The sequence below is a fragment of the Sciurus carolinensis genome, chromosome Y, assembly GCF_902686445.1.
Source record: "Sciurus carolinensis chromosome Y, mSciCar1.2, whole genome shotgun sequence".
Classification (NCBI taxonomy): domain Eukaryota; kingdom Metazoa; phylum Chordata; class Mammalia; order Rodentia; family Sciuridae; genus Sciurus; species Sciurus carolinensis.
In genome coordinates this window covers 2,023,312-2,040,661 of record NC_062233.1, presented here as the reverse complement: position 1 = coordinate 2,040,661, position 17,350 = coordinate 2,023,312, and the positions used below count along the sequence as shown (strand labels likewise).

The 17,350-nt window shown below is 36.3% G+C and overlaps 1 pseudogene; it reads left to right on the top strand.

Annotated features, from left to right (window-relative positions):
* Positions 1–559: 559 nt before the first annotated feature.
* On the top strand, positions 560–2,066 carry LOC124973035 (solute carrier family 2, facilitated glucose transporter member 3-like; annotated as a pseudogene).
* Positions 2,067–17,350: the final 15,284 nt, after the last annotated feature.

The following is a 17,350-nucleotide window of genomic DNA, read 5'->3' as shown; positions in this document are numbered from 1 at the left end:
CCATAGAACTCAATAGCACATTCAATAACATAGACTTAACAGATGTATATAGAATATTCCATCCATCAATGAATGAATTCACTTTCTTTTCAGCAGCAAATGGAAGCTTCTCAAAAATAGACCATATGTTATGCCACAAAGCAGTCCTTAGTAAATGCAAAAAAAATAACACTGCCTTGGTTCTATGAGATCATAATGGAATGAAATTAGAAATCAATAACAAAATAAAAAGCAGAAATTACTCCAATACCTGGAATAATCTCCAAACAAAAACTAAATCAAATTTAGTTAAATTGAATGAAACATTGATAACATAAAACATCAGGCTGGAGATTAAAAAATTCTTAGAGGTAAATGAGAATGATGAAACAGCATATCAAAATGTCTGGGACAGAGAGATGCTGTATTGGAGAGAATGAGTGCAGATTACTACTGAAGACCTGAAGAGAACTTGGTTGCCGAGAAGGATATTTTGAAGGTTTTGTTGGTTGGAAGAGGTGACTCTGAAATTCCATCCCTAGATTTTTCTTTGGGATTTGAAGAAAACTAAACTAGGACCATGGGGACACTGAAGGTGACCCCATCTCTGATCTTCGCTATCTCTGTTGCTACAATCAGCTCTTTCCAGTAAGGCTACAATAGTGGAATTATCAATGCTCCTAAGACTCTCATAAAAGACTTTCTCAACTACACTTTTAAAGAAAGGTTAGAAGAAGACCTACCCAGTACATTACTCACAAGCCTTTGGTCCTTATCTGTGGCCATCTTCTCTGTTGGTGGTATGATGGACTCCTTTTCAGCTGGACTCTTTGTCAGCTGCTTGGCAGGTACAGTTTAATGCTTTTTGTCAGCCTGTTGGCCACCACTGGTGGCTGCCTCATGGGGTTCTGCAAGATTGCTGAGTCAGTTGAGATGTTAATCCTGTGTCGCTTGATTATTGGCCTTTTCTGCGGACTCTGCACAGGTTTTGTGCTCATGTACATTGGAGAAGTATCATCCACTGCTCTGTGGGTTGCCCCACTCTCAACCAGCTGGGGATCATCACTGGGATTCTGGTGGCTCAGATCTTTGGTCTGGAATTTATCCTGGGCTCTGAAGAATGGTGGTCTGTGCTGTTGGGATTAACAATCATTCCGGCTATCCTACAAAGTATAACCCTTCCATTTTGCCCTGAAAGTCCTAGATTCTTGTTCTTAAGAAGAAGAGAATGCTAATAGGATCCTCCAATGGTTATGGGGCACACAGGATGTGAACCAGGATATTCTGGAGATGAAAGAAGAGAGTGTTAGAATGTCATAAGAAAAGCAAGTCTCTATGCTGCAGCTCTTTAGATCATTGAGCTACCAACAGCCCATCCTCATTTCCATTGTGCTGCAGCAATCCCAGCTCTCCCAGTTCTATGGGATCAATGCTGTGTTCTATTACTCAAGACGAATCTTCAAGGACACAGCTGTTGAGGAGCCAATACATGCCACCATTGGAACGGGTGTGGTTAACACTATTTCACTGTAGTTTCTCTGTTTCTATTTCACTGTAGTTTCTCTGTTTCTGGTGGAAAGGGCAGGAAGAAGGATTTTACATATGATAGGCCTTGGAGGGATGGCTGTGTGTTCCATCACCATGACTATTTCTTTGTTATTGAAGGATGAGTATGATTCGATGAGCTTTGTCTGTATCACAGCTATCTTGGTCTATGTGGCCTTCTTTGAGATTGGACCAGGACCCATTCTGTGGTTTATTGTGGCTGAACTCTTTGGACAGGGACCACGCCCAGCTGCCATGGAAGTGGCTGGCTGTTCTAACTGGACCTCAAACTTTTTAGTTCGACTGCTCTTTCCCTCAGCTGCAGTCTATTTGGGAGCCTATGCTTTTCTTGTCTTTGCCACATTCCTCATTATGTTCCTGATCTTTACCTTCTTCAAAGTCCCTGAGACCTGATGCAGGACTTTTGAGGATATCACATGGGTCTTTGAAAGGCAGGTTAATGAGTCCAATAGATCTGGAAAAGGCTCCGCTGTGGAGATGAATACATCCCGCCTGTTAAAAAGAACACCACAAATGTTTAGTCAGACCTCCTTCCACCTCCCTCCCAACATATAAAGCAACCGCTCCCTGAATAGGGAGAGAAACTTTATCAGGATGAACCCAGGACTGCTTCCGAATGCTGCTACTTGATTCCCTTCTCATCCCACACACTCCTGAACACTCAGTTAAATGCAGTGCTGGGATTAGTCAGATCTTCATTGCTTTTTAAATACTTCATTTCCTGGACATTCTCTCCTGTTTAGGAGAGACCAAGTGAAACTACCTTCATTTCAGGAGGGATTGGCTGCTGGCATATGACAACTTTGCCAGCTCTTCTTCCTTTAGGTTCTGAGAATTGCCTCACTGGGGCACATAGGGGTGCAGTTCCCCCAACCTCAGACTTGTGAGGAAGCAGATATACATAGAGTGTGAACAGTTGGGGGGAATTTAACAAGAGCACTTTCCTCATTTTCATACAGCTCTGCACAGCAAAGTAACTTGAGTTTTATTTATTTTATCTTCTGATTTTATTGCATAAATATTTATTTTTTTAAGTATAAAGTAATTTTACCAAATAATGAAAACATAAGGAAATAAAGGTTAGAGGGAGGTGTTTAAAGAGATGTTATAGGGCAAAGAAGATTTAATATTAGAGAGATTAAGGTACAAGAAGGAAGAATGGAGGAAGAAATGTTTGTTGTAGGAGGAATGTGAAATGGTGCCTAAAATCTGCATGTTGTCTAATGACAATGTGTTTCAGATGGAAACTTAGCTTAATTTCTCATAAGAGTTATGTGCCTGTATAAAAAAAGCTACTGGTTACCTTTGGGATTTTTCTTTAAGATTGTAGTTTATAGTATTACTTGAAATCTAATGGTTACTAAGATGGGTGTTAAAGTTAATGGCGGTTGATGCATTTTAATTTTGGATTGAGTACAGAGAAGGGAAGGGTATTTGCATAAAGCTTTTTTTCCCTTCCCAACCACTTCCTTAATTCAAACAAATCCTTCCCCTGATAGTGGACTCATTTTTTAAATAACTCCATTACCTATCTGGTGGCAGAGCCCTCCAAATAAAAAAACCTAAAAAAAAATTGGTTCCTGCTAGATGTTCATTATTTCTCCATTTTGTTAAGATTTCATATATTTCAACTTTTCTTAAAGGGATTCAAAGGAAAATGTTTATAACTAACTTGGAATTTGTAACCTCAGCTCTGGGAAAGTTTTTTTTTTTTTCTTTTTTCTTTTTTAATGATTATTATCTAGTTTCAGTATGTTGTTGCTGTAAGGTCATGGCATGCCTGTCTGTGTCTGTTCCGAGTCAAATTACTCTTGTTACCATGTTACACTAATAGTATATCAGATACCCTTAGGGGACTTGAATCTTTCTGATAGACACATTTGAAATAGTATGAGTAGATGTACAGTGTAGCCCACACTTGAGAATATGAATGTATGTGCACTGTCACTTTGCTCTGGTTGAAAGTAGTTTATTGTTTGTTCTTATAGTCTTCTTTGAATATATTATATTAAAATGCTATGTATACAGGTAACACTGCCTCAGCTGGGTGGAACTTTAGATTCAGGTTCATCTGGCTACCTTTCCCTAGTGGAGTTGGGGAGAACTTCTACATCTTGAGATTGAGGATGTAGGACTCAGCCTCACTACATATGGGAGGGACAATGGGAATAGGAAGGAGTGTAAGATCAGGGCATTTGACTTTTGGGGATGTTGAATATGGGGAGAAGAAGGCATTTTTTTAAGAGAAACAAAGGAGGACTTGATTCTAATGGAGTGTTTCAGAGGGTTCTACATGGTGAAATTTACTCCTGCCCCATACAGGTCCTGGACACCTCCACAACCATCTCCTAATTCCCCAGTGCATTTGTAAGTGGAGATTGACCCTGAGGACACACCCTCTCTTTCCTTTTTTATATGTTGCCTGATCCCCCCCTTTTCCCACATTGGTGCTTATATGTCAGATACTTTAGTCAAACCCTTGCATATAACAGTATTTTATCCCCCAGTTCTCATCAACCCCTCTGGTCATTGAACCCTTAGATGCAAACTCACATAACTATGGAGTAGCACTTTGTTGGAAAGGGGACTTCTTGGACTTCTTCTGGCTCCTCTGCAAGTTGGCAGTTATGCAGGGTAGAATTTTTCACGCTTTTCAGTGGCCAGGTTGTGAATATTTCCATATGGATATTCTATTAATGTTATTGTAGTTTTTGTTTTGAAATAAAAATTCTGAATGTATATATGAAAAAAAAAATCTCTTGGACACTATGAAAGCAGTACTAACAGTATAATTCATTGCATGGAACACATCCAAGAAAATAATAAAAAGTCAATGACTAAATGACCTCACATTACAACTAGAAAAAGAAGAACAGAATAACAGCAAAAGTACTAGAAGACAGAAAATAATTAAAATCAGACCTGAAATCATTGAAATTGAAATAAAAGAAACATTTCAAAAAATTTACAAATCAAAAAGTTGGTTATTTGAAAAAGTAAACAAAATAGACAAACCCTTAGTCACTCTAACAAAGAGGAGAGAGAAAACTCAAATTACTAAAATTTGTGATGAAAAAGGAAATATCACGACAGACACCACTGAGATACAACACATAATGAGAAGCTATTTTGAAAATCTATATTCCAACAAAATAGAAAATATTGAAGACATCAATAAATTTCAAGAGACATATGTTTCTCCCAAACTGAACCAGGCAGACATGCACAATTTAAACAGATCAATATCAAGCAATGAAATGGAAAAAAACATTAAAAACCTACCATGCAAGAAAAGCCCAGGACCAGATAGATTCTCAGTTTACTTCCTCAAGATCATCAAAGAAAAACTCATTCCAATACTTCTCAAGTATTCCAGTAAATAGAAAATGGAGAGAACTATGCCAAACTCATTCATGAAGCTAATATCACCCTCATAACCAAACCAGGTAGACACATCAATTAAAGAAAATTTTAGACTGATATCCTTGACAAATAGATGCAAAGATCCTTAACAAAATACTGGCAAACCACATCCAAAAACATATTAAGAAAATTGTGCACCACGATCAAGTGGTATTCATCCCTGGAATGCAAGAATGGTTTAGCATCTGTAAATCAATAAATGTGATCCATCATGTCAATAGACTTAAGGATAAGAATCATATGGTTATTTTAATTGATCCAAAAAAATGTGTTTGACAAAATACAACACCGCTTTATGCTCAAAACACTAGAAAAAATAGGGATAGTAGGAACATCCCTGAACATTGTAAAGGCTATTTACGCTAAACCCATGAACAACATTATTCATAATGGAGTAAAACTGAAAGCATTCCCTTTAAAAAATGAGAACAAGACAGGGATGCCCTCTTTCAGCACTTCTAATCAACATTTTCCTTGAAATACTAGCCAGAGCAATTAGGCAGACTAAAGAAATTAAAGTGATATGAATAGGAAAAGAGAACCTTAAGATGTTACTACTTGCTGATGACATGATTTTCTATTTAGAGGATCCAAAAATATCCTCCAGAAAACTTCTAGACATCATAAATGAATTCAGCAAAATAGCAGGTTATAAAATCAACAGGCATAAATTTAAGCATTTTTGTACATAAGTGATGAAACATCTGAAAAGGAAATGAGGAAAACAATCCATTTGCAATACCCTTAAAAAATAAAATAAAATTCTTAGAAATCAATCTAATCAAAACAGTAAAAGTATTCTACAATAAAAACTAGAAAACATTGAATAAAGAATTTGAGGAAGACCTTAGAAGATAGAAAGATCTCCATATTCTTGGATAGGAATAATTAATATTATCAAAACGGCTATACTTCCAAAGGTGCTATACAGATTTAATGCAATTCCAATTAAAATCCTATGATATTTGTCATAGAAACAGGAAAGCAATCATGAAATTCATCCGAAGAACAATAGCCAAAGCAATCCTAGGCAGGAAGAGTGATGCAGGAGGTATCACTATACCAGACCTTATACTCTACTATAGGGTAATGGTAACAAAGACAGCATGGTAATGGCACCAAAATAGACAGTAGGTAGATCAATGGTACAGGATAGAAGACACGGAGACATACCCAAATAAGTACAGTAACCTCACACTAGACAAGGGTGCCAAAAACTTACACTTGAGAAAATATAGCCCCTTCAACAAATGGTACTGGGAAAACTGGAAGTCCATATGCAGTGAAATGAAACTAAATCCCTATCTCTCACCCTGTACAAAACTCAACTCAAAATGGATCAAGGATCTATGAATTAGACATGAGAACCTTCACCAAATAGAAGAAAAAATAGGCCCTAATCTCCATCATGTTGGCTTAGGACCAGACTTTCTTAACAAGACCTCCATAGTGCAAGAAATAAAAATAAGAATCAATAAATGGGATAGATTCAAACTACAAAGTTTCAGGAAACAATCAACAATGTGAAAAGAGAGCCTACAGAGTGGGAGAAAATCTTTTCACACACACTTCAGACAGAGCACTCATCTGTAAATTTACTTAATAATGTACATAAAAAAGTTTACACCCAAAATACAAAGAACCCAATCAATAAATGGGCTAAGGAAATAGGCAGACACTTTACAGAAGAAGATATACAGATGATCAACAAATTTTTGAAAAAGTGCTCATCTTCCCTAGTAATTAGAGAAATGCAAATCAAAACTACCCTAAGATTTCATCTAACTCCAATTAGAATGGTTATTATCAAGAACACAAACGATAATAATTGTTGGCATGGATGTGGGGAAAAAAGGTAACTCATATATTGTTGGTGGAGTTACAAATTGGTACAGCCATTGTGGAAAGCAGTATGGAGATTCCTCAGAATGTTTGGAATGGACCCACCATTTGACCCAGCTATCCCATTCCTCAGTTTATACCCAAAGCACTTAAAATCAACATACTACAGTGATGCAACCACATCAATGTTCATAGCAGCTCACCATAGCTAGATTGTGGAACCAACCTAAATTCCCTTCAATTGATGAATGGATAAAGAAACCATGGTAAAATTATACAATGTAATATTTCTCAGCCATAAAGAAGAATAAAAATATGGCATTTGCTGGTAAATGGATGAGGTTGGAAAGTATCAGGCTAAGTGAAATAGGCCAAGTCCAAAAAACTAAAGACTAATGTTTTCTCTGTTAAGTGCATGACAATATATACCAATGCCAGGGTGGTGAGAGGAAGAGATGAATGAAGGATGGTGTATATGAAAAATGGATGGGAAGGGGTGGGGATGGAAAAACAGTACAATGGAATAGACAGTATAACCCTATATATATGTATGATTACATGAGTAGTGTGAATATACCTTGTCTACAATCATAGAAATAAAAAGTTGTACCCAATTGGTGTACAATAAATTTAAATATGTCTATAAAAATAAAAATTATTTTAATAAAAAAATTTAAAAAAACAAAGACAGGTACTCCATGTATATAGATAATCAGGTCATAATGTGAAAATGGATAACAGTATGTGCCTGGGAAGTGGATGGTCAACTCTGTGTGATGGAAATGTTAATGCTTCCAGAGTCACCATTGCCAAGATAACCTTCTCCTGCTCCCCCTGCAGTTAGTTGTAAAAGTTGCTAATTAATGCCACCTGGGCTGCTACCTGCTTAGATTACTCCACCATGGCCCTTCCAGTTCACCTGATTCTCAACATTTCACCATGACACCACACCTCCTAGGTGTACACAGGAAGGAGAAAGAAAGGGGGAAGACAACAGGAGAGCAAAGAAACCCTGAAATGTATAAATGTATCAAGATGATCTCTTTTCTTGATACAGAAAATCAACTCTGTGTTACTAGTATTTAAATAAAACTTGCTTTCCACACTTTCCTCAGCGAGTTTCTCTAATGTTAAAACCTTAGCATTTGAAGAAACAGAATTTAAACTGATAAATCAGAATTTCTTCAGTGTTTCTTGTCTTTCTAGTGCCTGAATTCTTGGGAAACACCAATGGACAGCAGTACTCACTAGACTGCTTTGATCACACTTATGTCCTCTCTGCCAGAACAAAGTCTGATACATAATAGTATTATTTTAAATAATCCAAAGGGGATATGCTTATGAAGGCACCCAGAAAACATTTCAGATTTGGAACACATGCAAGAGATTTTTGTTAAGCAAACAGATAGAGTGCCCACAGGGGTAGAGATGAAAGAGAGAGAGAGAGACACACACAGAGAGAGAGAGAGAGAGAGAGAGAGAGAGAGAGAGAGAGAGAGAGAGGGAAAATGGTGGTGGAGCTATTCTTAAGTAGTCAAATTTTCAGTCTAATAACAACAGACCAATGACTTTTGAAAATTTTTCTGGGCTGGCAAACTGAACCAATGACTGCCAGTAATGTTCACAGGCAAGAACAAGCCCACGGCTGGTTAATATGTTCATGAACCAGAAGTATAGGTTGCAAAATGATGTGGGGGGAAGAATAAGAATACTGGTGGCAGCAAAATAACAGATCTGATGCCATTCTTCTTCTTTTTTTATTTTTATAGATACCAGTGGTGGGATGATGGTATTTCTTCTGTACATTCTTCCTTCTGGTTAGGGACAAAGAGTTTCATTCCTGTCAAAAATAACCTGGATTAGGAAGAGTATTAGGTGGGAACATAATTTTTGGAGCCAGAGGTGTTAATAGTGAACTCTAGGACTCAGCTATTTGTTTCAGGGATTGGTTGTCTTGAAGGAGAAGCAGTTGATTGACCAATTGGTTGGTGAACTTGTGTGTGTCTGCCAGCTCTGGAACTTGTGTATCTGATCTTATAGGAACGTCTGTAGGCAATGTAGCAGTCATGGTCCTGTTTGAGAAGATCTGTAGACCTTAAAATGACCAAAAATATCAGACTATTTAAGTTTCTCTTGGTTATCAGGCATTTCTATGAATCTCTTTAGAAGTCTTCAGTCTTACTTATTCTTGGAGCTAATATAAGTATATATTGCATTTAACTAGTATTTCTTACTTTAAATGCTCAGGAATGGCTATGTTTGGGGTTTAAGTGTTTTGCTAGGCATTCAAGATCAAGTTGGTCAAATTGATCTTGCTCTTATTGTTGTTAAGGGTCAGCTGAATTCCACAGGAGTTACCCATGGAGAACTTGAGAGCAGCATCTTAGCTCCTTTAGTGCTGTTCACTAGGCAGGGTCTCCTTGATAAAGTGGCTTCCTTTGGAAACATCAGGGATGTCTCCCTTTTTCAATGACCATCCTCTTTGCAGCAGGTGCACTAAGTGTCTTCTCGTCATTTAATAGTCTCTTCAATATACCTGATTGGGAGATTGTGTGACCCAGAGATGCAAAGCTCCTCAGAGTAGCTCTCCCATTCCTTGGGTTCAGGCTGACTCAGAGATCAAGAGTCAAATACTAATATCTTGGCCCTTTTCGTCTAAAACGTGATCTCAAATATCTAGCAAGTTGGTTTCACCAGTGATGAAGTAAGAGCACTGGGATTTAACTTTAATGATTATGACTACAGATATTTCCCCCTTTTATTTAATCAGGGGGACTACATTTTCTTATCTGTCATTTATGTGATGATGTTATCTTAAATTATTTTAGGTCATTTTTTCTTCAAGAAGTATTTCTGCAAAACATTAATAAGCCAACAGTTATAGAGTATACAAGAAAAATACAAAATGGAATTAACAACAGTAAAATAACTAACTTGAATTTTAACTGACCTATAGAGTATATCCTCTGTTTGACATCACACTAATTTTACAACAAAAAATAATCTTTAGAATATAACTTTGAATAAGCTGAATTCTGGCATATTTTGGGGCTATTTTCATATCTAACAGGATAGGAGGCAGTGCCTTATTTCAGGTAAGACAGGGTTCTTCAGAAATATTAGGTATAGTGTTCTAGTTCTGAAGCTTATTTTGCTTTCTCTTTAAACATCATTTACAAATTTTACATGTATTGTTTTCTGAGTCTATGGGAATGTTAGTTAACAAAATGACATTAAATCCAAAACCTAAATTAAGGAAAAGCTGAGAGAGCTTTTCTCTTTCATTTTGTGTGGAAAAGTGACAAAAGTGACAAAATGATTTGTTTCAGGGTATTAACCTTTAAACAAATCAGGCTTTAACAGATCCAGTTATAGAACATGAAATGATATAAATAAATTCCCAATAGTATTCTTATTGACACAAAGAGGGGTAAAAGCAAAGTGAAAAGACAGGGAATCTCAACCCACTTGCTGCTGAAGTGACAGAAGTTGTGTAAGTCCCATTCTCAGGCCAAAAGAAGTCATTATCTAACTTACGTTGGGGTCAGTTTCTGTTGCAATAGAAAATGAGCCTGTTATGTTTAAGATCTGATTTAAAATGGAGAGACTGAATGTTTTTGAGAACATACCAAGGGTGCTGGAATCACAGAAAAACTTAGATTGGGCAAAGCCCATGGCTAAGAGTTCTGAGGAGTCAAATGAAGGGGAACAAGGGAAGAATGGTTATTCCTACAAGCTTTCTTATTTCCCACAGAGGACCAGATCATCAGTGAGGGTGGTCATTGACTTTGACAAGTTTTTGTCCAAAGCTGAGGGAGACCCTCACCTAGTGCTGGGGTTTTCATAGCAGAGAGAGAGAGAGAGAGAGAGAGAGAGAGAGAAAGAGTTTAGGGCCACCATAGAAAAACTCTGAGGTCTCACTGCTCTCATACCTCTATCTCTTTCTATCCCTCTATCCCTCTCACCCACTTTCTTTACCTTTCCCTTTCTTGCTCTCTCACACTATAATTAATAGTCATTATCATTTTGTCTTCTAAGACCCTTGTTTTGTTTTGTTTATCTTAAATGTTATATTTTTTGAGAGAAGACATTTTGATCCTACATATTTAAGTTAAGGCTGTTCAGACTTGAATTCTGTGGTGGGCAAGGAGATCTTCCCTGGGAAGAGGCAGAAATACACTATGGTCAATATTGGACAGTTAGGAGGTGGCATGGTCAAGGTGTTTTGGATCCCTGTTAGGGAAGAGCCCACAGGCAATTATCATGGATCCCATCCCGGATTTCATCACAGAAAAACTTTTCTACCCATAATTTTCTTCTCACTTCTGTTAAATATATATTTTGTACTAAATATATTTTTATTTTTATCTCCTATTGACTGACCTCTTTTGCTCACTTTCTGAAACAACTCTTATAAAGTTTAGTAAGATAAAATATTTTGTCATGCACAGTACTCAAATTCAAACACTGTTGAAATATTTGGATACCTTTGTATTTAGAATTATGCTGGTTAGGACTTAAGTCTAAGTATTCTTGTTTTTAGTGAAGATAGAAAGCAATTTTAAACCCTTTTTATTTACCAATCTATGAAAACACCAATAATGTTTAAGTATGCTTCTACATGGAATTTAAAGAGTTAAGAGTATTCAATTTTATTTAACAGCATTTTAACTTTTAAAATTAATCAGATTTCTCTAATAAACACATTTGAGTAATTCTATATATGTCCTTTCTAATCTACTTATTTTACTGTAAAAAGCAAGATATCAGATAAGTATATTCAAAAATATCTTCTGTCTCTCTCCTTTCAAAGAAAAGTCCTAGAAAGAATTGATATTAGACATTTTGTAGGTATCAAGATTTTATTAATTTGGCCACCTAGAGAATAGTGAAGAAATTTCACAGACATTTTACCTTAATTTGTTTGCCCAATTTATGTGCAGTATTCTAATTGAAACACAGTTGAAATTTTTGGAATCCTTTGTATATGGAATTGTACCTGTTTGGATTTAAATCTTAGTTACATTTGTGATGACACAAAGCAATTTTTTAAGGAGTTAGCAAGTTAACTTTGTAAATTAATCGGATGCCTCTAACAAACACATTTGAGTAATCCCATACATTTCAATTTTAATTCACTTATTCTTCTGTAAAAAAAAAAAAAAGAAAATAGACAAGTGTACTGAACAATATTTGGTGTCTCTATCCTGTTTAAGAAAAGTTCTAGAAACAATTGATATTAGACATTTTATAATCGTCAACATTTTATTAGTTTGACCACCTAGAAATTTCTAAGTTAATTTTAAAGACATTTTACTTTCATAAGTGTACCAAATTTAAATTGAATCTTTTTTTTTATTGTAAACAAATGGGATACATGTTGTTTCTCTGTTTGTACATGGCGTAAAGGCATACCATTTGTGTAATCATAAGTCACGTGAATTAAAGGTATTTGGATCCATAGTTTAAACTTTAATTTTATGTACAATTATTATTTATGTCAATATTATTATTAGGAACATACATAAACAACATGACATTAGACAATTTGATATATCAAAACATCAAAGTGAAGGCCTTGTAACTTTTATCTCCATTGCAATTTAACAGATGTTCAAGAAAACTCTAGAATTGAATTAAAAAAATAGAAGCGATCAACAAATCATTAACCTAGTTATGTAGGATCAAAATTGTGAGCTCAAAAAATATATTTGCTTTAAGAAAGCAAAACAAAACAAGAATCCTAGAAGAAAAAAAAATTATAATGACATTTTTAGCATAAGAGAGTGAGAAAGAGGAAGACAGTTGAAGGGGTGAGAGGAAAGGAGAGTTAGTACGTTAGTTCTGTGTCACAATGCAGAAGTTTAAAACAGACACTTTTTTTCTTCAGTCTCAGGTTGGTTCCCTGCTGAGACTGCTGCAGGTTACAATGAAGGCTTCAGCAAGGCCAGGAAGGAGAAATTGCCTAGACTCTTTTAAACCTATTTTCCTGGTTGGCAATCAGGTCAAGTTTGGATGTAGAAAATTATGAACCATCTGCCAATACTTTTGAGAAATAGGGCTGCTATATTATACTCCTTACTGTGACATGCCAAGTGCTATTGGAGTGATTAGGGTTATTTGGGGTAGGGGGCAATAAGGATTGTGACCAGACAGGCTTTCTCCATGGAGACTGATTGCTTAGGAATGTCCTGTTTTTGTTACTTGTGGCAAAAAAAGAGGAGTACCTGGAGGGGGCTATCTTTTACTATCTCTGTGTGTGATCACAGCCATTTTCCCTGGGCTGAACTACAGGTTTTGTTTTACTTTCTTCTATATTCTGATAATAAAATTTCTGCAACTACATTCTTTGTCAGAACTCCCTTTAAACAGGCATAAATTGGTGCTGGTTGCACTAAACCGTCTCTCACTTCTGCCTTCCAAACAAAGTATAAAACCTTTTCCCAAACTTCAGGTTCCTAGATATGATTTGCAGAAACCAAAGGAGCTATTTTTTAACCTTTTCCCAACATGCTAATAATTATTTTCCAGATAGTTTAACTTGCCTGCTCCATAATAATCATTTCAAAACATTCACTTGAGTTTTTTTCACTGAAGGAGGTAAATTACCCATTTTGGAGGGTCACTCAACTGACATGAGGAATGTCAGCAAGTCCCTGTCTAGGGTGCCATTTGTAGATATTTGGAATGTCAATGCCTACCTAGTGACTCAGAAACCAGAGGTCAAGCTCTGAAGGCACAGATTTAATTTTATTGAGGATTGTACAGGACGTATATAGGCACCTTATCCAATTAGGTTAATATGCTTGTTAAAGCATAACAGAATCAGCCTATAGAGAACTATACATCAATGTAGTGTAAACAAACCAAGTATGCCTAAGTAATTCTGCCCAGAAACAGGTCTGAGACAAAGGACTGGGGGAATGGTAAGCTCCTACATACAGCATGATGCAAGGCAGTGAGGGCAAGCTCACATCACAGCTTGCTAGGATGCTTGATAAGCGAGGCCTACCCTCAGTTTCTAATTCAGCCTCAGCAGTTGCAGACCTTCATTCCATTGTGAGTCTTTATAATTACCTCAGTTTCTCTCTTCAGACTTTTTGGCTTACTTAGACCACGGTGTCAGCAACTGCTGTCAGATGAGTTAGAGTAATGTTCCCTACAGAGGTGCAAACTGATAGAACCTCTAATAGAACAACCTGATTTAATTTGAGATAATTAGCCATCACCTGCAGGACAGAAAGGATATGAGACTAATTTCCAGTGCTAATATTTACTTTCAAATAAATGCAAGGGGTAAATATAATTGAAATCTATACCTAGAAAGACTATATTAAAACTGAATATTTTCATTTAAAATTGGTAAAACTGCTGTGGTGCATGTTTAAAACCAAAAACATGTAAACTAAAGTCAAGGATGTTAAAGAACCAAGGAAAAAGTAATCAATATTTGGTCCTTGCCACCAGAGGTATGCAAGATCCAGAGAAGGACTCTGCAACTCTGATGAGTCAGCATAACTGCCAATCAGGTAGAAGGAGAAGGTCGTTCAGCACAGAAAACTAATCCGTGCACATTCTGGAATGGTCAGTGGAGATGAAAATATCCTTGATGCTTCTGAGAAGTTACATATCATCAGTAAGACACTGACCTATCCTGGTAGATGGCACCACTATTAAAGGAAAGCAAAAGGAATCAAGATGCTTCACACATTTTCCCAAGCAAGAATCTAAGAAATTTCACCTTATATTTAAAAATAGATAAGAACAAGGTTTGCTTTGGACAACTTCATCTCAAACAACTGGCAGGAGAGTATAGCCAAAACATAGTTCTACATAAATACTTAAATGGAAAATCAAAGTTTAAAAAAAATTATCTGAGCATTACACTTGTAACATCTCTACCAAATGTAAGTGCAGATGAAGTCTATAAAGGAAGGGTTCTTTGGGAGTGCCTCATAATTAACTATCACAAATAACTCTGCAGACAGAAGTGTGTCATGCATTTTTGAGAATGACTAAATTACTCATTGATTTTTATTAATTATTTACAAAAATGTAACCCTTTGCTGTCTTGATTGTTGTTGTCGAAGCATGATCCTTTTCCTGTGCAGTCACCTTTCAACTGCCATAATGAACCTCTATACAGCTGTGATGCTCATTACTCTTAACTGTCCATGACAAACAACACAGAATATAAAGATTTTGGAATTCTTACAAATTCACCCTGTATCAGCAGCAAAGAGCATGATTATTTCCTCACCCATTTTATCATAAGAACTGAATGTAGAAATGAGAGTGAGGAATTGTTACTATGGCCCACTTTATCTTGTGAATATAGCTCTTGCTGCTTTTTCTGAAAGGAAGGTTTTTTTTTTTTTTTTTCCTTTTCTCTCTGTCCTCCTTCCTAACATGGGGGCAGGGAACAAGATTCCCCTGAATTGTCTGTGCTCCACAGAAATAAAATGTTCCCAGAGGTTATAAGAAGTAACTATCTGCCTAATTAACAAGTGAATTTCTATACAACAACAGGGTAAAACTGGGATCCTCTGCAAGCTTACTCCTGGAAAGAAATTTTTTAAAATACACCTTTTTTTTTTCATATTAAGTGTTTTTTTTTTTTATGATATTACAAAACTTTATTTTTCCATTTGTTTTTTAATTTTTTTTATTGTAATCAAATGGGATACATGTTGTTTCTCTGTTTGTACATGGTGTAAAGGCATACCATTTGTGTAATCATAAATTTACACAGGGTAATGTTGTTTGATTCATTCTGTTATTTATCCCCTTCCCCCCACCCCTCCCACCCCTCTTTTCCCTCTATACAGTCCTTCCTTCATCCATTCTTGCCCCCCTCCCTAACCCTAACTCTAACCCTAACATTAACCACTCCCACCCGGCATTATGTGTCATCATTCACTTAATAGCAATATCATTCATCCTTTGGTTTTTTGAGATTGGCTTATCTCACTTAGCATGATATTCTCCAGTTTCATCCATTTGCCTGCAAATGCCATAATTTTATCATTCTTTATGGCTGAGTAATACTCCATTGTATATATATACCACAGTTTCTTTATCCATTCATCAATTGAAGGACATCTAGGTAGGTTCCACAATCTGGCTATTGTGAATTGAGCAGCTATGAACATTGATGTGGCTGTATCTCTGTAATATTCTTATTTTAAGTCCTTTGGGTATAGGCCAAGGAGTGGGATATCTGGGTCAAATGGTGGTTCCATTCCAAGCTTTCTGAGGAATCTCCACACTGCTTTCCAGAGTGGTTGCACTAATTTGCAGCCTCACCAGCAATGTATGAGTGTACCTTTCTCCCCACATCCTCGCCAACACCTGTTGTTGCTTGTATTCTTGATAATGGCCATTCTAATTGGGGTGAGATGGAATCTTAGGGTGGTTTTGATTTGCATTTCTCTTATTACTAGAGATGTTGAACATTTTTCCATATGTTTGTTGATTGCTTGTAGATCTTCTTCTGTGAAGTGTCTATTCATTTCCTTAGCCCATTTGTCTATTGGATTTCTTGCATTCTTGGTGTAGAGTTTTTGAGTTCTTTATAGATTCTGGAGATTAGTACTCTATCTGAAGTATGATTGGCAAAGATTTACTCCAACTCTGTAGGCTCTTTCTTCACATTGCTTATAGTTTCCTTTGCTGAGAGAAAGCTTTTTAGTTTGAATCTATCCCAGTTATTGATTCTTGCTTTTATTTCTTATGCCATGGGAGTCCTGTTGAGGAAGTCTGGTCCTAAGCCGACATGTTGAAGATTTGGACCTACTTTTTCTTCTATGACGTACCTTACAGAAATAGAGCAAAGAATTATGAAATTCATCTGGAAGAATAAGAAAACTTAGAATAGCTAAAGCAATCCTCAGCAGAAAGAGTGAAGCAGAGGGTATCACAATACCAGATCTTCAACTCTACTACAAAGCAATAGTAACAAAAATGGCATTGTATTGGTACCAAAATAGGAGGATCAATGGTACAGAGTAGAGGACATGGACACAAACCCAAATAAATACAATTTTTTCATACTAGACAAAGGGACCAAAAATATGCAATGGAGAAAAGATAGCCTCTTCAACAAATGGTGCTGGGAGAATTGGAAATCCTCACGCAACAAAGTGATACTAAAATACATCTTTAAAAGGCCTCCTTTTCCCATAATGAACTGAACTAAAGCCACTGGTACTGAAGTTCCTTAAGTATTTTCTTTTGATAGCAGAACAATAAACATTATTTTTCCTTTTTCTAAAAACCATGTCCACATTAAATTGACATGAATTGACATCAGGGACAAAAAAACCAAGCTTTTGTAAACAGGATGTCTCTACATAAAGTATGCCTACAGGAACAGGGAAAAGTAAAATTCTTCTTTAAATAATGTAATTTATGCTATAACAGAATGCAGAGTGGGAACTACAAGTTCAATGAGAAAGGTCTGATAATAGCAACTCAGGTTGTTCTGATGTACAAAATCATGATTTGGAGGAATGATTTATGCTGAACAAAATTTTCATTT